This window comes from Mesoplodon densirostris, chromosome 17 (genome assembly GCF_025265405.1).
Source record: "Mesoplodon densirostris isolate mMesDen1 chromosome 17, mMesDen1 primary haplotype, whole genome shotgun sequence".
NCBI classification, from domain to species: Eukaryota; Metazoa; Chordata; class Mammalia; order Artiodactyla; family Ziphiidae; genus Mesoplodon; species Mesoplodon densirostris.
In genome coordinates, this window is record NC_082677.1 from 63,468,102 (window position 1) to 63,490,329 (window position 22,228).

The window sequence follows — 22,228 nt, forward strand, 5'->3', positions numbered from 1 at the left end:
AAGCCCAAAATTCGCCAGGAACCTTCGTGTTGCCGAATTCAATAATCATTTCTCATTCCACGTTTTACTCAACCTATAACTATTATGTAATATTGTTGAACAGCTGTCTTTAAATCACTTTCTTCTCTTGCTCTCTAGGGCATAACTCTCTTTTGATTCTCCTCCTACCTTATAGTTAGTCTCCTCTTCTGATTTCTTTTCATCTTCCTACTAATGGAACTTTACTTTCCATCAGCTGTACTAACCCTCAAGGTGATCTCATCCACTCCTATGGCTTTGCAGCTGCAGGAGGACCACTGATTACATTCTCATTCTAGGCAGCAGGAATAAAGAAGGGAAGGATAAGGCCCCCAGCCAGCACCCTTAAATATAAGCACAAAACTCCTCCACCTACATTCCATCAGCCAGAATTTAGTCCCACGGCCGCTCTTAGCTGGAAGGACCACGTGCCAAGCTGCCAACAAGGTCCTGTTTTTGCGGAATAAGAGAAGGACAGACATTGGCTAACTAGTGACTCTTCTATAGGTGGCAAATCTTATCACTCCTCTGGTTTACACAGTGCAGAAGTCAGACGGATCTAGAATAAAACAAGTGGATTATTATAAACTTAATCAGATGTTAACTCTATTAACAGCTGCTGTTCTAGGTAGAATTCTCTCCTAGAGAAAATTAACACAGCACCTGGTACCCTATATGTAGCTCTTGAGCTGACAGTTTCTTTCCTCTCACCCAATAAACAGGGAACATAATAGGCTGTTGGATGTTATTCTGATGTAGAGTGACATAAAGTGACAGAAGGCATTTTGTCCCAGTTTGGTCTGCAGTGACTTTATCATCTCCTTGTTACACAGGGTATCAGTCTGGTCCACTGCATTGATAATATCGTGCTGATAGGACCTGTAGAGTAGGAAGTAGCAGGCTTTGCACTAAGTGCTTATCTCAGGGAGACGTGGACTGCTGTGGTGTATCAGCCACACTCAGAGATAGCACTGAATAAGCTGATGTGAAATATTCCCTGTCAGGAAAATTTTGAGTGGTACGTGCACATCATTACCCACTTTGCCTAGAAGGCCTGGCCTGAGAAATATGAACAGACATGAAGGTATATGTCCCTTTCCCCCACTTCCTTCCTCCCTTCCTCCCTCCTATCTATCTATCTATCATCTCTCATAGGTAAAATTTTAGCCAGATGATAGGAATTAATGGTTTCCATTCCAAAGTTGATTCCGATCAGGGGCACTTAACCATGTGCATGAGCTATGGGACTGCAAATTCTCTACATCAGTTTCACTAGATTAGGTCTAACTGGCCCAGGGTCCTGACCTCCTCAATATAGACTTTCTTCCAGTTGCACCCCATCATCACCTGGACCAGACATTTTTTTTTTTTTTTTTTTTTTACGGTACGCGGGCCTCTCACTGCTGTGGCCTCTCCCGTTGCGGAGCATAGGCTCCGGACGCGCAGGCTCAGCGGCCATGGCTCACAGGCCCAGCCGCTCCACGGCATGTGGGATCTTCCCGGACCGGGGCACGAACCCGTGTCCCCTGCATCGGCAGGCGGACTCTCAACCACTGCGCCACCAGGGAAGCCCCAGACTTTTTTTTCACTTGGTGGTTTTGCTTCCTCCTATAGGGTGCATCTCCATCTATATTTCTCCCCCATACCCTGCCTCCCATGCTGCGAACTGCTCCTGCTTCTAGCTTCCAGAACTATGAACGAATACATTTCTTATATGGATGGTTGCTGCACACCCAGCTCGTGGTGCTTTATTACAACAACTCTAGGCAGCTAGAGCCATATTCATTCATTGATTTCAGAAGTATTTGCTGGGCATCTACCATGTACCAAGCACTCTTAAAGACACGGAGGAATACAGAAAAAAAAAAGCAAGAAAAGATAAATAGTGTCTATTCCAGCTTAGTAGAGGATGACATATAAAGAAGTGAAAAAATAAAACCAAATCCCAATAACTTCAGATAATAGGGAAAGCTCTGAAATAAATGCAACACTTAGAATCTTTCCTTTTAAGGACACCAGTCATTGAATTTAGGGCCCACCCTAATCAAGTATGACCTTATTATTAGTAGTAGTAGTACTATTTTTTGGCCATGCCACACAGCTTGCAGGATCTTAGTTCCCTGACCAGGGATTGAACCCCGGCCACCACAGTGAAAGCCCCAAGTCCTAACCTTTGGGCCTCCAGGGAATTCCCAAGTATGACCTTATCTTAACTTGATGACATCTGCAAGGACACTATTTGCAAATAAGATCACGTTCACAGGTGGGAGTATTGGTGTTCAGACTTCAATATATTTTTTGGGGGAATGGGGGGCACAATTCACCTCGCAACAGATCAGGACTGGGAGAGTGGCATCTCTGTAGAGACTATAGATAAGTGAAGGCCTAAATGATAAGCCATGTTGCACAGCACTACTGCAGTGTAGACACCAAGTGCTAATGGCTCTTGTAAACAAACAAATCCAGTGGGAACTAGTGGGTTTTCACTGGTGAAACGAATAGCTCATAATTGGCATCCTGGGTGTAGAAGTGGATCCTCGCTGGTGACTCAGTGGTACTCAAACTACAAGAAGAGATTAAAATATCTTAGACAGCATCATGTAAAACCACACCTTACCTGAACAAGGTAGACATAACATCAAAAGACTTCCCTCTCTCTTCATTTGGACTGGATCCCAAAGCACCTTTCTGAAATGGTCTTGCGTGTCCAGCCATGTTTTCAGAGAATTTTGATTGCCGGTGGGTTAACTACTTATTATCTCTAGATTGCTGTCACTGTCTCAAGTCAACCTTTCCTAAGGTGTAGTTACAGCGTATATAAGGACAGGGAGCTGGGACTTTATGGAGTTTACAGAACAAGTTATGGGAACTGTTTTTATGCTTGCTTGCTCATAAATGTTTGCTAATAGCTGACTCTCCTTGTGGCAGAATTCCATCTGAAATCAGCTGTCATTAAAATTCTGTAGCAAGATTGTTGCGGAGTAGTTAGCCTTTTCTTTTTTTTTACTTAAATTTGGCAGCTACAGAATATACCAAAAAGGCTCTGGGGATCTCCATAGGCTCTGACCTCAGTCTCCATTTTGAACCCTCTTTCTCTCTCTCTCTCTCTCTCTCTCTTTTTTTTTTTTTTTTTTTTTTTGGAGTCTTAACCACTGGACCGCCAGGGAAGTCCCTGAACTCTCTCATTTGAGCCTGATTCTGAATGTTTCTGACCTCATCCTGGACCTGCACTTTCTGCTTTTCTCCTAGTCGCTTTTGATCGATATCCTGGGTGGCACTGTCTGTGTTTCTCTTTCAGTTTCCTTCCGGATATTGCCTCTTGGAACATCCTTGACCCCAGGTGCTACTACTAAAATCAAGTCCTAACCACCTAGGAGCAGCACAGGTCCCAGGAGCCCAGCCTGAGAGGACTGCTCCAATTTCCCTTTTCTAGTCAGATCACTTGGGCACTTTTTAGAGTCATAGGAAACCTTCAAGCCAGTTCCTATCTCCGTTGTTACATATCCCACATTAGCAGTCAGCATAATATGACATATTCATTAACCTAGACTTCAAACTGAATTGAGAAAAACAAGGACTGACCTTACTTATTTTTTATTTCTTTTTAAACATCTGACAAAATTGATTTTAAAGGGACTATTCATCTATCAAAATATTTATTGCTATAAGGAAAGTTAAGAACAAACAAAAACAACTTAATAGAATTAACATATGTTCACTGAATCCATACCATCTGCAGTGTACTGGGCCTTAGATAATTTTACTTTCTGAAAAGTTTGCTATACTTGACGTTTTTTTGTTCGCTGGACTCAGGCAAATGTATTGCAATCAAGTCACAGCTTACAAATACTATTGCTCCATGACATTCATTTCTTATTTTTATCACAACTCAATAAACTTTAAAAAATAAAAAGTGTTTACTGTGTTGCACTCATTAGGGAAGAAGCACTGACTTTAAATTACAGGCATCAAAACCTTGCTAGGGGGGACTTCCCCGGTGGCACAGTGGTTAAGAATCCGCCTGCCAATGCAGTGGGCCCGGGTTCGATCCCTGGTCGGGAAGATCCCACATGCCACAGAGCAACTAAGCCCGTGTGCCACAACTACTGAGCCTGCGCTCTACAGCCCGTGAGCCACAACTACTGAACCCGTTGCCACAACTACTGAAGCCCACGCACCTAGAGCCTGTGCTCGACAACAAGAGAAGCCACCACCATAAGCCCGAGAGCCTCGATGAAGAGTAGCCCCTGCTCTCCGCAACTAGAGAAAGCCCACACACAGCAACGAAGACCCAAAGCAGCCAAAAATAAATAAATTAAATAAATAAATTTAGTTTAAAAAAAAAGCTTGCTAGGAGAGGAGTATATTGAATAGTACCATGACCTGTGGCTGTACCCTGGGATCTGAATAGTTAGGCTTTTATCTGGGCCAGGCATTCACTGTCTGAGCTACAAGAGTCTATACTTTGCCCTGGTGCTCATCCCACTTGGAATTTGGAACCAAATTGAGTCAGAATGTCCAATAAACATCAGTAAAAAAAGAGGTTACTCCAGCGAGATCTAGTCTGTGTTCCCTTTCAGAATTCAAAGGTAAGGATGACTTAGCAATAATATTTTGATGAAACAAGACTTTTTTTTTTTTTTTTGCGATACGCGGGCCTCTCACTGTTGTGGCCTCCCGTTGCGGAGCACAGGCTCTGGCCACGCAGGCTCAGCGGCCATGGCTCACGGACCCAGCCGCTCCGCGGCATGTGGGATCTTCCCGGACCGGGGCACGAACCCGTGTCCCTTGCATCGGCAGGTGGACTCTCAACCACTGCGCCACCAGGGAAGCCCGAAACAAGACATTTTTTAGTAACAGTGTTGAGAATTCGTTGATTTAGTTATAGATTTAAATCAGTGTCCTCTACAAAGTATCAGCAGAAAGCCAACACTGTTCAAAGAAGACAAGCTGTGGCCTGATATCAAATATGTAAATGGGAATTTAAAGTAGAATCAACATTGCTAAGATGTAAGCAAAATTATCTTGTAGGTTCCATGAACTGTGAATTCACAAATATCTGGAAATACAACCAGGTATTTCTGTGTCACTAAAGGAGCCAAGGAGAGGTCTTCAGGGCTGGAATTTACTTAGGCTACTGAATGCTCAGAAGGGCCATAGAGTGAACCTGATGCCTCCTGTTGATTGGAAAGACCCCAGTCCTGATCCTTACTTGGGGAGGTTCAAAGACCTGCCCTCCTAGTTGTGTTGTGTGTTTGCCTTTCTACCACTTCTCCCTGGTGATATGACGGACCATCCCAGAAGTGCCAAGACTTTACAAGAAGGCAGTTTAAGGGGGGATGTGGAATGCGGCATGGGAGGTTGGGGCAATGCAGATGGTACACCAGCCCAGCAATTAGTACCTCTGTCTGGTTCCTAGGAGGCCACATTGACATGGAAAATAAAGCGCTACACTTCCTGGAAGCACCAGGAAACCACCTCCTGAGTGACTTCTGACAGTGCCTATCGCACTGCACTGACAGGATGGTGGTCCTGCCCACCCCTGAGTGAGTTTTTCCTGGAGCTGTTATCCTGGAAGGACAATAAACACCACACCCCTGAGACACACGTGGTGTCAGCAGCTGACCCTTTAACCACAGGAAGAGCACATGTGAGGCTGCCCAGAAATACCCGCTGAAACTTGGAGCAGGTAGGCTCCATTGATTTTACAAAATGGAGGTTAGGCCAGGGACTGTTGCCAAGTTTCCATGCTCTGACTTTATCCTTGAGTCAATGTAGCTGGAACATTTACTCAGCTAAGTGAGCCTTGGGTTCCCTGCACCCTGTCTCTACATTATCTGTCTCTGCAATGGCGCCCACAGCTCAGTGACGGCAGTGACCCCAGCCTTTGGTACTGGAGGAACCAGTACCAAAGTTCTGGGAAGTTTGCAAGAGAACACACTGCTGGCCTCAGGCATTTAAGTATCCCTAAACTCCAGGATCCCTATAAGAATCCCAACTGTGTGGCAAAACTGTGTGTTTAACTTGCTGGAAGGTGCGGTGCCATGTCTTTTGGACTTTATAATCATACTATGAGGAGAATATCGGACATTCCCCTCTCTGTTGTAGCCATCTCAAACTCCTGAACTGGTTTTTCTACCACCAAAATACAGGCCATTCTTGACAAATCAGTCTCTCTCTCTCTCTCTCTCTCTCTCTCTCTCTCTCTCTCTCTCTCTCTCCCCCACTCTCCATTGCTGAGCTGGTCTACAGTAGTCATCTTTGACACATGCTTCTCCCTTCTCCCTTATTTTAGTCAAGCAAGTAGTCTGTTTGTTTCACCTTTGCCAGTGTTTACGTCCAATTCTTTTACTGTGCCCTGGCCAGTGCTGCATATTAAGCTCTTGAAGTTGGGTTTAACTGTCTACATACCAACCATCATGCTAACTGCAGAGATAAAAGTAAATACAAGATTTCGTCCCTGTGATCAAGCTGTTATTATGTTTTGGGCAAAACGTAAAGATGGGAAAAGCTGCATGGTTTTTGTAGACCAAACATTGAATATCTTGCCTTAAAATAAAAAAAAATGTTTTTGCTTGTTCTGGTTATATTTTTTCTGTGATCAGGACTTTGATAGGATGCTACCTGCTATCCTCAAGTCTTTCCTCAAGGAAGTAAGTACCCACCAAAAACAGCAAACCAACAAATAACAGAAAAAATCCCTATGTTACAGCTCACTATACATCAGGCAATGTTCTAAGTGCTTAGTAAAAATTAGCTCATGTTATAAATATAGCTCACAACGCTTTGATAACGTTAATTGTTACTATTATTCCCATTACATGGATGAAAAAACTGAGCACAGAGAACTTAAGTAAATTCCCCCAAACTTTTATGACATAAACTGCAAAACTAGTATTCAGATCTAGGTGGATTCCTGACTTCAGGTCTTAGGCTGAATCCTCCAGGTCTTAGGCTCTTAAGTACTACACCAGTGGCTTTCAAACTTATTGGACTGGGACCCATAGTTAGAAATATAAATATTTTATTTATTTATTTATTTATTTATTTATGGCTGCGTTGGGTCTTTGTTGCTACACGCGGGCTTTCTCTAGTTGCAGTGAGCGGGAGCTACTCTTCGTTGTGGTGCGTGGGCTTCTCATTGCGGTGGCTTCTCTTGTTGCAGAGCATGGGCTGTAGGTGTGCGGGCTTCAGTAGTTATGGCACGTGGGCTCAGTAGTTGCAGCTCGCGGGCTCTAGAGCGCAGACTCAGTAGTTGTGGTGTGCGGGCTTAGTTGCTCCATGGCATGTGGGATCTTCCCAGACCAGGGCTTGAACCCGTGTCCCCTGCATTGGCAGGCAGATTCTTAACCACTGTGCCACCAGGGAAGTCCCAGAAATATAAATATTTGCTGTATTTCTCTGGTGGTCCAGTGGTTAAAACTCCATGCTTCCACTGAAGAGGGTGAGGGTTTGATCCCTGGTCAGTGAACTAAGATCCTGCATGCCACGTGGTGAGGCCTAAAAAAAAAGAAATATATTTTGTATTGTGACCCAGTATTATCTCAACTATTCAGATGATGAAATTGAAGCACAGAAGTTTTAATAAAATTTCTCATGTAAAGGGCAGAGCTAGAATTTGAACACAGAAATCTGGTTTCAGAATCTGTTCTCTTATTTCACGTGGTGTCACACAGTGTGAGCTTAATAGATATGTTTAATACTCATCCTAGTGTGAATTATAGGATATTTGCTTTAGCTTTGCCATTTGTAGTTTTCTGGGATGGGAAGCAAGAGACTTCTTCCCTGAAATCTCCACAAAGGTGGTATGGCATCACGAAGAAAAGATGGGCATTTTCTGGGTTCCAAAAAATCCCATTTTTCTCCTCCTTGAGCCAGCTCTGTGAATTCTAACAGAATTGGCCAATAACTTTCTACAATTTCAAGTCATTAAGTAATTTATAGAATTAAATGCAGCACCATAGGCAAGTAGACATTTAGAAATAATCTTATAGTCATATCTTGATTATTATTTTTCACAAAATTATCTCATTGGACCTCAACAATTTATAAGATATTAGAAATCGTATGCAAGAATGTTTCACTAGAGGTTTAACAACTTTATTGATCTTCTCAAAGAGCCAGCTTTGGATTCATTTTCACAGCCATTTTGCTGTTTGCTATTTCATCAACTTACACTTTGATCTTTATTATTAACTATCTTGCTTAATTTGGGTTTTATTGCTCTACTTTTCTAGTTAAGGGGAAAGCTGAGGCCAATTATTTGAGACCTTTTTCTCCAATCTGATACAGTCATTTAGTGCTATAACTTCTCCCTAAATACTGCTTTGCTGGCATTCTACAAATTCTAACATGTTCTGTTTTCACTTTCAATCAGCTCAAAATATTTCCTAATTTTCCTCTTGATTTCTTCTTTGATCCATGGGTTATATAAAAATATATTATTTCATTTCCAAATATTTGAGGATTTTCACTATACATATATATATTTTTTTGGCCGTGCCGCGCGGCATGGCATGTGGGATCTTAGTTCCCTTATCAGGGATGGAATCCGCGCCCCCTGCATTGGAAGTACGGAGTCTTAACCACTGGACCGCCAGGGAAGTCCCCAAACAGTCAACTATCTTTTAAAGAGATTTAATAAATACTCAGAAAAAACTTAGTATTTATTACTTAATATTATTTAATACTTAGCATATGCTTTCCAAGTAGTGACTGTTTCCAGTGCTCATCATTCTTGTGTGTAGATTCAGAGTACCACCTGATAATATCTTTCTTATGCATGAAGGACTTTCTGTAACATTTCTGTAGTGTGAGTCTGCTGTGATGCATTCTTTTAGCTTTTGTATGATTGCAAAAGTCTTTTGCTTTCTTCTAAAATAAATTTATTTTATTTATTTATTTTTGGCTGCGTTGGGTCTTCATTGCTGTGCATGGGCTTTTCTCTAGTTGCAGCGAGCGGGGACAACTCTTTGCTGTGGTGCATGGGCTTCTCATTGCGGTGGCTTCTGTTGTTGCGGAGCATGGGCTCTAGGCACGAGGGCTTCAGTAGTTGTGGCTCATGGGCTCTAGAGCACAGGCTCAGTAGTTGTGGCACACGGGCTTAGTTGCTCCGCGACATGTGGGATCTTCCCGGACCAGGGCTTGAACCCATGTCCCCTGCATTGGCAGGCAGATTCTTAACCACTGCGCCACCAGGGAAGCCCGTCTTTTGCTTTTTTAAAAATGTTGTAAAATTCTTAGAAATTTGGTGGAACAAAGGTCATTTGCTTCAGAGCAAGAGATATCCTTGCTAAAGGGAAATTGGAAAGAGAAGGCCTTGCAAGAGGGACTCAAAAGCAACTTTATCAAGGCGTATTTTTTATGTCATATAATGCCCTCCTTTCAATTGTATAATTCCATGATTTTCAGTAAATGTACCAAGTTGTTTTCACTTTTGCTTTTGAAAGATAATTTTGCTACTTACACAATTCTAGTTTCAAAGGGTATTTTTTCCCTCGATATTTCTTTTTTTTTTAACATCTTTATTGGAGTATAATTGCTTTACAATGGTGTGTTATCCCTCAATATTTCAATGACTCTATACCAATATCTTTTTTCTTGAATTTGTTTCTGACAAAAACTTTGTTGTCATCTCGATCTTTGTTCCTGGTTTTTTGGGGGTTTTTTTTTGACCGCGCTGCGTGGCTTGCAGGATCTTAGTTCCCTAACTAGGGATTAAATCCAGGCCCATGGCAGTGAAAATGCTGAGTCCTAACCACCAGACTGCCAGGGAATTCCCTCCTCTGTATTTAACATATCCTTTTTCTTTTCTTTTTTCCTCAGGATGTATTTAAAGTTTCCTCTTTGTCATTGGCTTTGAGCAATTTGATTATGATGCACTTTAATATAGATTTCTTTGTATTTCTTATGTTAGCATTAATTGTGCATCTGTGATCCATGGGTTTTAAGTTTTCATCAAATGTGGAAATTTTTTTTTCAAATATATTTCCCCTTTCTCCATTCAGGGCCTTCAACTATACATCTATTAGGCTGTTTGAAGTTGTCCCACAGCTTACTGATGCACTTTGTTTTTTATTTTTTTAATTTCTTTTTTATCTCTGTGTTTTATTTCAGACAGTTTGTATTGCAACGTCCTCAAATAAACTAATCTTTTCTTCTACAATGTCTAAACTGCCTAATCTGATTATTTTTCACCTCAAAAATTGTAGTCACTAGAGTTCAATTTGAGTCTTTTTATATCTTATGTGCCTTTATTCAACCTTTTGAACATATGGGAAATAGTTATTATAGCTGCTTTAATGTCTTTGATTCTAACATCTGTGTTAGTTTTAGGTTAGTTTTAATTAATTGATTATTTTCCTTATAATAAGTTGTATTTTCTATGTCTCTGCGTGTATTTTTGTATAATCTTTCATTAGGTGTCAGCCATTGTGAAAGTTACCTTGTTACAGGCTGGATATTTTTATAATCCTTTAAATATTTTTGAGCTTTATTCTGCAATGTGTTGCTTAGAAATTGGATTCTTTAGGGTCTTGCTTTTATAATTTATTAGGAGGCTCTGGAGTAGTAGTTAGTCTAGACCTAATTATTCCCCATTATTGAGTCAACATCTTCCTGAATACTCTACCCAATGCCCATAAATTATGAGTTTCTCAATCTGGCCATTGATGACAGACATGATTCCTGGTCCTGTGTAAGCACCAATGCTTATTTCCTCTCATTCTTTCAGATGATTCTCTCTTAAGCCCCGGGTTTCCTCACATGCATGTGCTGATCTGTATTCTAGTGAATGCTTTTTTTAAAAAAAATTTATTTAATTTATTTTTTTATACAGCAGGTTCTTGTTAGTTATCCATTTTATACATATTAGTGTATGCATGTCAATCCCAATCTCCCAATTCATCAGACCACCACCACCCCCCGACACATTCCCCCTTGGTGTCCATACGTTTGTTCTCTACATCTGTGTCTCTGTTTCTGCCCTGCAAACCAGTTCATCTGTACCATTTTTCTACATTCCACATATATGCGTTAATATACGATATTTGTTTTTCTCTTTCTGACTTACTTCATTCTGTATGACAGTCTCTAGATCCATCCATGTCTCAACAAATGACCCAATTTCGTTCCTTTTTATGGCTGAGTAATATTCCATTGTATATATGTACCACATCTTCTTTATCCATTCGTCTGTCGATGGGCATTTAGGTTGCTTCCATGACTTGGCTATTGTAAATAGTGCTGCAATGAACATTGGGGTGCATGTGTCTTTTTGAATTATGGTTTTCTCTGGATATATGCCCAGTAGTGGGATTGCTGGGTCATATGGTAGTTCTATTTTTAGTTTTTTTAAGGAACCTCCATACTGTTCTCCATAGTGGCTGTGTCAATTGACATTCCCACCAACAGTGCAAGAGGGTTCCGTTTTCTCCACACCCTCCCAGCGTTTATATGTAGATTTTCTGATGATGCCCATTCTAACTGGTGTGAGGTGATACCTCATTGTAGTTTTGATTTGCACTTCTCTAATAATTAGGGCTGTTGAGCAGCTTTTCATGTGCTTCTTGGCCATCTGTATGTCCTCTTTGGAGAAATGTCTATTTAGGTCTTCTGCCCATTTTTGGATTGAGTGTTTGTTTTTTTAGTATTGAGCTGCATGAGCAGTTTATATATTTTGGAGATTAATCCTTCGTCCATTGATTCATTTGCAAATATTTTCTCCCATTCTGAGAGTTGTCTTTTCGTCTATTTGTACTTTTTGTTTGCTTTGCAAAAGCTTTTAAGTTTCATTAGGTCCCATTTGTTTATTTTATTTCCATTACTCTAGGAGGTGGATCAAAAAAGATCTTGCTGTGATTTATGTCAAAGAGTGTTCTTCCTATGCTTTCCTCTAAGAGTTTTATAGTGTCCGGTCTTACATTTAGGTCTCTAATCCATTTTGAGTTTATTTTTGTGTATGGTGTTGGGAGTGTTCTAATTTCATTCTTTTACATGTAGCTGCCCAGTTCTCCCAGCACCACTTACTGAAGAGACGGTGTTTTCTCCATTGTGTATCCTTGCCTCCTTTGTCATAGATTAGTTGACCATAGGTGCATGGGTTTATCTCTGGGCTTTCTATCCTGTTCCATTGATCTATGTTTCTGTGTTTGTGCCAGTACCATATTGTCTTGATTACTGTAGGTTTGTAGTATAGTCTGAAGTCAGGGAGTCTGATTCCTCCAGCTCTGTTTCTTTCCCTCAAGACTGCTTTGGCTATTTGGAATCTTTTATGTCTCCATCCAAATTTTGAGATTTTTTGTTCTAGTTCTGTAAAAAATGCCATTGGTAATTTGATAGGGATTGCATTGAATCTGTAGATTGCTTTGGGTAGTATAGTCATTTTCACATTATTGATTCTTCCAGTCCAAGAACATGGTATATCTCTCCATCTATTTGTATCATCTTTAATTTCTTTCATCAGTGTCTTATAGTTTTCTGCATACAGGTCTTTTGTCTCTTTAGGTAGGTTTATTCGTAGGTATTTTATTCTTTCTGTTGCAATGGTAAATGGGAGTGTTTCCTTAATTTCTCTTTCAGATTTTTCATCATTAGTGTATAGGAATGCAAGACATTTCTGTGCATTAATTTTGTATCCTGCAACTTTACCAAATTCATTGATTAGGTCTAGTAGTTTTCTGGTGGCACCTTTAGGATTCTCTATGTATAGTATCATGTCATCTGAAAACAGTGACAGTTTTACTTCTTCTTTTCCAATTTATATTCTTTTTATTTCTTCTCTGATTGCCGTGGCTAGGACTTCCAAAACTATGTTGAATAATAGTGGTGAGAGTGGACATCCTTGTCTTGTTCCTGATCTTAGAGGAAATGCTTTCAGTTTTTTACCATTGAGAATGATGTTTGCTGTGGGTTTGTCATAGATGGCCTTTATTATGTTGGGGTAGGTTCCCTCTATGCCCACTTTCTGGAGTTTTTATCATAATGGGAGTTGAATTTTGTCAAAAGCTTTTTCTGAATCTATTGAGATGGTCATATGGTTTGTAATCTTCAATTTGTTAATATGGTGCATCACATTGATTGATTTGAATATATTGAAGAATCCTTGCATCCCTGGGATAAATCCCACTTTCTCATGGTGTATGATCCTTTTAATGTGTTGTTGGATTCTGTTTGCTAGTATTTTGTTGACGATTTTTGCATCTATATTCGTCAGTGATAGTGGTCTGTAATTTTCTTTTTTTTGTAGTATCTTTGTCTGGTTTTAGTATCAGGGTGATGGTGGCCTCATAGAATGAGTTTGAGAGTGTTCCTCCCTCTGCAATTTTTTGGGAGAGTTTGAGAAGGATGGGTGTTAGCTCTTCTCTAAATGTTTGATAGAATTCACCTGAGAAGCCATCTGGTCCTGGACTTTTGTTTGTTGGCACATTTTTAATCATAGCTTCAATTTCATTACTTGTGTTTGGTCTGTTCATATTTTCTCTTTCTTCCTGGTTCAGTCTTGGAAGGTTATACCTTTCTAAGAATTTGCCCATTTCTTCCAGGTTGTCCATTTTATTGGCATACAGTTGCTTGTAGTGGTCTCTTAGGATGTTTTATATTTCTGCAGTGTCTGTTGTAACATCTCCTTTTTCATTTCTAATTTTATTGATTTGTGTCCTCCCTCTCCCTCTTTTTCTTGATGGGTCTGGAGAAAGGTTTATCAATTTTGTTTATCTTCTCAAAGAATGAGCTTTTAGTTTTATTGATCTTTGCTATTGTTTTGTTTGTTTCTATTTCATTTATTTCTGCTCTGATCTTTATGATTTCTTTGCTTCTACTAACTTTTGGTTTTATTTGTTTGTTCTTCTTTCTCTAGTTCCTTTCGGTGCAAGGTTAGATTGTTTATTTGAGATGTTTCTTGTTTCTTGAGGTAAGATTTTAACTTCCCTCTTAGAACTGCCTTTGCTGCGTCCCATAGGTTTTGGGTCGTCGTGTTTTTGTTGTCATCTTTCTCTAGGTATTTTCTGATTTCCTCTTTGATTTCTTCAGTGATCTCTTGGTTGTTTAGTAACATTGTTTAGCCTCCATGTGTTTGTGGTTTTTACGGTTTTTTTTTTCCCTGTAATTGATTTCTAATCTCATAGTGTTGTGGTCAGAAAAGATGTTTGATATGATTCAATTTTCTTAAATTTACCGAGGCTTGATTTGTGACCCAAGATGTGATCTATCCTGGAGAATGTTCCGTGTGCACTTGAGAAGAAAGTGTAATCTGCTGTTTTTGGCTGGAATGTCCTAAAAATATCAATTAAATCTGTCTGGTCTATTGTGTCATTTAAAGCTTGTGTTTCCTTGTTAATTTTCTTTTTTTTTAATTTTTTTTATTAGTTTCTGCTTTATAACAAAGTGAATCAGTCATACATATACATCTGTTCCCACATCCCTTCCCTCATGCATCTCCCTCCCTCCCACCCTCCCCATCCCACCCCTCCAGGCGGTCACAAAGCACCGAGCTGATCTCCCTGTGCTCTGCGGCTGCTTCCCACTATCTATCTACCTTATGTTTGGTAGTGTATATATGTCCATGTCTCTCTTTCACTTTGTCACAGCTTACCCTTCCCCCTCCCCATATCCTCAAGTCCATTCACAAGTAGGTCTGTGTCTTTATTCCCGTTTTACCCCTAGGTTCTTCATGACATTTTTTTTTAATTCCATATATATGTGTTAGCATACGGTATTTGTCTTTCTCTTTCTGACTTACTTCACTCTGTATGACAGACTCTAGGTCCATCCACCTCATTACAAATAGCTCAGTTTTGTTTCTTTTTATGGCTGAGTAATATTCCATTGTATATATGTGCCACATCTTCTTTATCCATTCATCCGATGATGGACACTTAGGTTGTTTCCAGCTCCGGGCTATTGTGAATAGAGCTGCAATGAACATTTTGGTACATGTCTCTTTTTGAATTATGGTTTTCTCAGGGTATAATATGCCTAGTAGTGGGATTGCTGGGTCATATGGTAGTTCTATTTTTAGTTTTTTAAGGAACCTCCATACTGTCCTCCATGGTGGCTGTACCAATTCACATTCCCACCAGCAGTGCAAGAGTGTTCCCTTTTCTCCACACCCTCTCCAGCAATTATTGTTTCTAGATTTCTTGATGATGGCCATTCTGACTGGTGTGAGATGATATCTCATTGTAGTTTTGATTTGCATTTCTCTAATGATTAATGATGTTGAGCATTCTTTCATGTGTTTGTTGGCAGTCTGTATATCTTCTTTGGAGAAATGCCTATTTAAGTCTTCTGCCCATTTTTGGATTGGGTTGTTTGTTTTTTTGCTATTGAGCTGCATGAGCTGTTTATAAATTTTGGAGATTAATCCTTTGTCAGTTGCTTCATTTGCAAATATTTTCTCCCATTCTGAGGGTTGTCTTTTGGTCTTGTTTATGGTTTCCTTTGCTGTGCAAAAGCTTTGAAGTTTCATTAGGTCCCATTTGTTTATCTTTGTTTTCATTTCCATTACTCTAGAAGGTGGGTCAAAAAGGATCTTGCTGTGATTTATGTCATAGAGTGTTCTGCCTATGTTTTCCTCTAAGAGTTTGATAGTTTCTGGCCTTACATTTAGGTCTTTAATCCATTTTGAGCTTATTTTTGTGTATGGTGTTAGGGAATGATCTAATCTCATACTTTTACATGTCCCTGTCCAGTTTTCCCAGCACCACTTATTGAAGAGGCTGTCCTTTCTCCACTGTACATTCCTGCCTCCTTTATCAAAGATAAGGTGACCATATGTGCGTGGGTTTATCTCTGGGCTTTCTATCCTGTTCCATTGATCTATCTTTCTGTTTTTGTGCCAGTACCACACTGTCTTGATTACTGTAGCTTTGTAGTATAGTCTGAAATCAGGGAGCCTGATTCCTCCAGCTCCGTTTTTCACTCTCAAGATTGCTTTGGCTTTTCGGGGTCTTTTGTTTTTCCAAACAAATTTTGAAATTTTTTGTTCTAGTTCTGTGAAAAATGCCAGTGGTAGTTTGATAGGGATTGCATTGAATCTGTAGATTGCTTTGGGTAGTAGAGTCATTTTCACAATGTTGATTCTTCCAATCCAAGAACATGGTACATCTCTCCATCTATTTGTATCATCTTTCATTTCTTTCATCAGTGTCTTATAATTTTCTGCATACAGGTCTTTTGTCTCCTTAGGTAGGTTTATTCCTAGATATTTTATTCTTTTTGTTGCAATGGTAAATGGGAGTGTTTCCTTGATTTCACTTTCAGATTTTTCATCATTAGTATATAGGAATGCCAGAGATTTCTGTGCATTAATTTTGTATCCTGCAACTTTACCAAATTCATTGATTAGCTCTAGTAGTTTTCTGGTAGCATCTTTAGGATTCTCTATGTATAGTATCATGTCATCTGCAAAGAGTGACAGCTTTACTTCTTCGTTTCCGATTTGGATTCCTTTTATTTCCTTTTCTTCTCTGATTGCTGTGGCTAAAACTTCCAAAACTATGTTGAATAAGAGTGGTGAGAGTGGGCAACCTTGTCTTGTTCCTGATCTTAGTGGAAATGGTTTCAGTTTTTCACCATTGAGGACGATGCTGGCTGTGGGTTTGTCATATATGGCCTTTATTATGTTGAGGAAAGTTCCCTCTATGCCTACTTTCTGGAGGGTTTTTATCATAAATGGGTGTTGAATTTTGTCGAAAGCTTTCTCTGCATCTATTGAGATGATCATATGGTTTTTCTCCTTCAATTTGTTAATGTGGTGTATCACGTTGATTGATTTGCGTATATTGAAGAATCCTTGCATTCCTGGAATAAACCCCACTTGATCATGGTGTATGATCCTTTTAATGTGCTGTTGGATTCTGTTTGCTAGTATTTTGTTGAGGATTTTTGCATCTATGTTCATCAGTGATATTGGCCTGTAGTTTTCTTTCTTTGTGACATCCTTGTCTGGTTTTGGTATCAAGGTGATGGTGGCCTCCTAGAATGAGTTTGGGAGTGTTCCTCCCTCTGCTATATTTTGGAAGAATTTGAGAAGGATAGGTGTTAGCTCTTCTCTAAATGCTTGATAGAATTCGCCTGTGAAGCCATCTGGTCCTGGGCTTTTGTTTGTTGGAAGATTTTTAATCACAGTTTCAATTTCAGTGCTTGTGATTGGTCTATTCATATTTTCTATTTCTTCCTGATTCAGTCTTGGCAGGTTGTGCATTTCTAAGAATTTGTCCATTTCTTCCAGGTTGTCCATTTTATTGGCATAGAGTTGCTTGTAGCAATCTCTCATGATCCTTTGTATTTCTGCAGTGTCAGTTGTTACTTCTCCTTTTCCATTTCTAATTCTATTGATTTGAGTCTTCTCCCTTTTTTTCTTGATGAGTCTGGCTAATGGTTTGTCAATTTTGTTTATCTTCTCAAAGAACCAGCTTTTAGTTTTATTGATCTTTGCTATCGTTTCCTTCATTTCTTTTTCATTTATTTCTGATCTGATCTTTATGATTTCTTTCCTTCTGCTAACTTTGGGGGTTTTTTGTTCTTCTTTCTCTAACTGCTTTAGGTGCAGGGTCAGGTTGTTTACTCGAGATGTTTCCTGTTTCTTAAGGTGGGATTGTATTGCTATAAACTTCCCCCTTAGAACTGCTTTTGCGGCGTCCCATAGGTTTTGGGTCGTCGTGTCTCCATTGTCATTTGTTTCTAGATATTTTTTTATTTCCTCTTTGATTTCTTCAGTGATCACTTCGTTATTGAGTAGTGTATTGTTTAGCCTCCATGTGTTTGTATTTTTTACAGATCTTTTCCTGTAATTGATATCTAGTCTCATAGCATTGTGGTCGGAAAAGATACTTGATACAATTTCAATTTTCTTAAATTTACCAAGGCTTGATTTGTGACCCAAGATATGATCTATCCTGGAGAATGTTCCATGAGCACTTGAGAAAAATGTGTATTCTGTTGTTTTTGGATGGAATGTCCTATAAACAGCAATTAAGTCCATCTTGTTTAATGTATCATTTAAAGCTTGTGTTTCCTTATTTATTTTCATTTTGGATGATCTGCCTATTGGTGTAAGTGAGATGTTAAAGTCTGCCACTAGTATTATGTTACTGTTGATTTCCTCTTTTATAGCTGTTAGCAGTTGCCTTATGTATTGAGCTGCTCCTATGTTGTGTGCATATATATTTATAATTGTTATATTTTCTTCTTGGATTGATCTCTTGATCATTATGTAGTGTCCTTCCTTGTCTCTTATAACATTCTTTATTTTAAGGTCTATTTTATCTGATATGAGTATCGTTACTCCAGGTTTCTTTTGATTTCCATCTGCATGGAATATCTTTGTCCATCCCCTCACTTTCAGTCTGTATGTGTCCCTAGGTCTGAAGTGGGTCTCTTGTAGACAGCATATATATGGGTCTTGTTTTTGTATCCATTCAGTGAGCCTGTGTCTTTTGGTTGGAGCATTTAATCCATTCATGTTTAACGTAATTATCGATATTTATGTTCCTATGACCATTTTCTTAATTGTTATGGGTTTGTTTTTGTAGGTCCTTTTCTTCTCTTGTGTTTCCCACTTAGAGAAGTTCCTTTAGCATTTGTTGTAGAGCTGGTTTGGTGGTGCTGAATTCTCTTAGCTTTTGTTTGTCTGGAAAGCTTTTGCTTTCTCAGTCAAATCTGAATGAGATCCTTGCTGGGTAGAATAATCTTGGTTGTAGGTACTTCCCTTTCATCACTTCAAATATATCATGCCACTCCCTTCTGGCTTGTAGAGTTTCTGCTGAGAAATCAGCTGTTAACCTTATGGGAGTTCCCTTGTATGTTATTTGTCATTTTCCCTTGTTGCTTTCAATAATTTTTCTTTGTGGTTAATTTTTGCGAATTTGATTACTATGTGTCTTGGTGTGTTTCTCCTTGGGTTTATCCTGCCTGGGACTCTCTGCACTTCCTGGACTTGGGTGGCTATTTTCTTTCCCATGTTAGGGAAGTTTTTGACTGTAATCTCTTCAAATATTTTCTCTGGTCCTTTCTCTCTCTCTTCTCCTTCTGGGACCCCGATAATGTGAATGTTGTTCGTTTAATTTTGTCCCAGAGGTCTCTTAGGCTGTCTGCTTTCTTTTTATTCTTCTTTCTTTATTCTGTTCCGCAGCAGTGAATTCCACCATTCTGTCTTCCAGGTCACTTATCCATTCTTCTGCCTCAGTTATTCTCCTATTGATTCCTTCTAGTGTATATTTCATTTCAGTTTTTGAATTGTTCATCTCTGTTTGTTTGTTCTTTAATTCTTCTGGGTTTTTGTTAAACATTTCTTGCATCTTCTCAATCTTTGCCTCCTTTTTTTTTTCTGAGGTCCTGGATCATCTTCACTATCATTATTCTGAATTCTTTTTCTGGAAAATTGCCTATCTCCACTTCATTTAGTTGTTTTTCTGGGGTTTTATCTTGTTCCTTCATCTGGTACAAAGTCCTCTGCCTTTTCATTTTGTCTATCTTTCTGTGCATGTGGTTTTCCTTCTACTGGCTGCAGAATTGTAGTTCTTCTTGCTTCTGCTTTCTGCCCTCTGGTGGATGAGGCTATCTCAGAGGCTTGTGGAAGTTTCCTGATGGGAGGGACTGGTGGTGTGTACAGCTGGGCATTGCTCTGGTGGGCAGAGCTCAGTAAAACTTTAATCTGCTTGTCTGCTGATGGGTGGGGCTGGGTTCCCTCCCTGTTGGTTGTTTGGCCTGAGGCGACCCAACACTGGAGCCTACCCGGCTCTCTGGTGGGGCTGATGGCAGACTCTGGGAGGGCTCACGCCAAGGAGTACTTCCCAGAACTTCTGCTGCCCGTGTCCTTGCCCCCCCCGCCTCTGCAGGAGACCCTCCAACACTAGCAGGTAGGTCTGGTTCAGTCTCCTGTGGGGTCACTGCTTCTTCCCCTTGGTCCTGACGCGCACACTACTTTGTGTGTGCCCTCCAAGAGTGGAGTCTCTGTTTCCCCCAGTCCTGTTGAAATCCTGTAATCAAATTCCGCTAGCCTTCAAAGTCTGATTCTCTAGGAATTCCTCCTCCTGTTGCCAGACCCCCAGGTTGGGAAGTCTGACGTGGGGCTCAGAACCTTCACTCCAGTGGGTGGAGTTTTGTGGTATAAGTGTTCTCCAGTCTGTGAGTCACCCACCCAGCAGTTATGGGATTTGATTTTATTGTGATTGTGCCCCTTCTACCGTCTCACTGTGGCTTCTCCTTTGTCTTTGGATGTGGGGTATCATTTTTGGTGAGTGCCAGTGTCTTCCTGTTAATGATTGTTCAGCAGTTAGTTGTGATTCCGGTGTTCTTGAAAGAGGAAGTGAGAGCACATCCTTCTACTCTGTCATCTTGAACCAATCTCCTCTAGTGAATTCTTGAGGGATTCTCTCTGTGCAGCTCTGTAACCACCTTGGTTTCCCTGGACCCTTGGCTCAATCTTCTTGACTCAGAGACTTCTGTGGGCTCTGCCCAGGTGCCCACTTCCTGCACCCTGGCCTGGAAACTGTTTCAAGACAGTAAGCTGAATCAGGTGTTGGCTCACCTTGTTGTTTTTCTGTGTCTCAGGGGTCACTGCGCTTCATTGTTTGATGTCCAGTGTCTTAAAGTTACACATATTTTTCTGATTTATTGTTGTTGTTCTTCTTTCAAGTGGAAGAATAAATCTAGTCCCTCTTATTTCATCTTGACTGGAAGCAGAAGCCTGTCAAAATTATATTTTTGAAAGTTAAATTTCATTCAAAGGGGATTATAGGCAAAAATTAGATGAATCTTCCCCTGAACGCTTTTCTTTTAAAGAACATTATCCACCAACACCCCTTTGTCTAATTTTAAAGTAATTTCTAGGATTGCTAGGATCTGGATAGAAATAGTTGAGCCAAAAGGTAAATTATATAGACATTTTCTCCAACTATGCATCTTTCTTATCATTTAGCAATGATTCCTAATCAAATATAAGACTGCTCTTGGGGGCTCATTCTCCCTCTCCTAGAGTTTCAGAAGCAGAAAACCTTCCCCACTCCCACCCACCAGCCCCAGCCAGAAAGCACATGTGGTTGCATTTATTTATCAAAATATTCCAATCAGTCCAGGTAACATCACACAGAAATTGTGGGCAGAAGGAACCTTGACCAAGTCACCTGATGTTTCTCGTTTCATTTTCTCCCATCTCTAGCTACAAACACAAATCTGCTCAGTTGCATTGCTTTGAGAATAAAATGTACAGGGATTTGAACTTAAAATCTGTCTTCTTCCCCCAAATAATTAAATCATTACTCCGTACTTTTTAAATGAATTGACACTGATCCCCTACCTGCTCACCTCAAAAGTTAATATTTAACATTTTTGTTGCTTCTGCCATTACAGGAGTTGTTATGGAAATTACCTGTGTATTGGTTTAGCAAATAGAAACTGGGTACATGAGGACCAGCTGTGCAGTATTAATTGGAAACTGAATATAAAAATAGATGAGAATTGAGACTTTACTTTTCAAACAAAAAACCTTGACTGGTTTGGTTTTAGTAATTCATTTAAGACTTGCTTTCTGCTAATTATTTACTATTTTGTGACTTCTTTTACTTAATTCGTTTTCAATCTGTAATTTCAGTTCTCTGAGATCAAAGGGATGACTAACAGGGTGAATGAATTCACCTCTTCCTGGTGCCTCGGGCATCACCGTGCTTTAAGGTTACAAGTTTGGGAAGGAAATATTCCTGGTTGTTGTCATCAGAGCTTGAAATCCCATTGGGGTGACAGGATACATTCATAGAAAGATAAACATATATCAAGCACCAAAGGCTGGAAGAGACAGAAAGAGCAGGAGTAATTTACATGAAGGAGCCATCACCATGGCCTCCAGTTTAAGAAACAGATCATATAAGCCCTTCAGTGTGATCTTCTTCATCCAGTCCAAGTACAAGCACAGTCACCCAACTTTAATTTTTCCAACAAAACGCTTGAGTACCCACGTGCCTTATTCACAAAAAGTTCAGTGTTTCCTTCTCTCCTTGGATCATCTTCATATATGCTCCCCCACCCACTGTGTTTAAGAAACCTGGGTCTCACTCAGTCTTCCTCAGTGCAGATGGATGGTTTTGGAAATACATAGAGTCATGTTTTTCTGGACCACATACTGACTGTTGCACTATTTGGTACCAGGAATGGATCACAAAAAAACAGACCCTCAAGATGGGAATCTGAGATTGGTCATCAAATTGATGGGGCT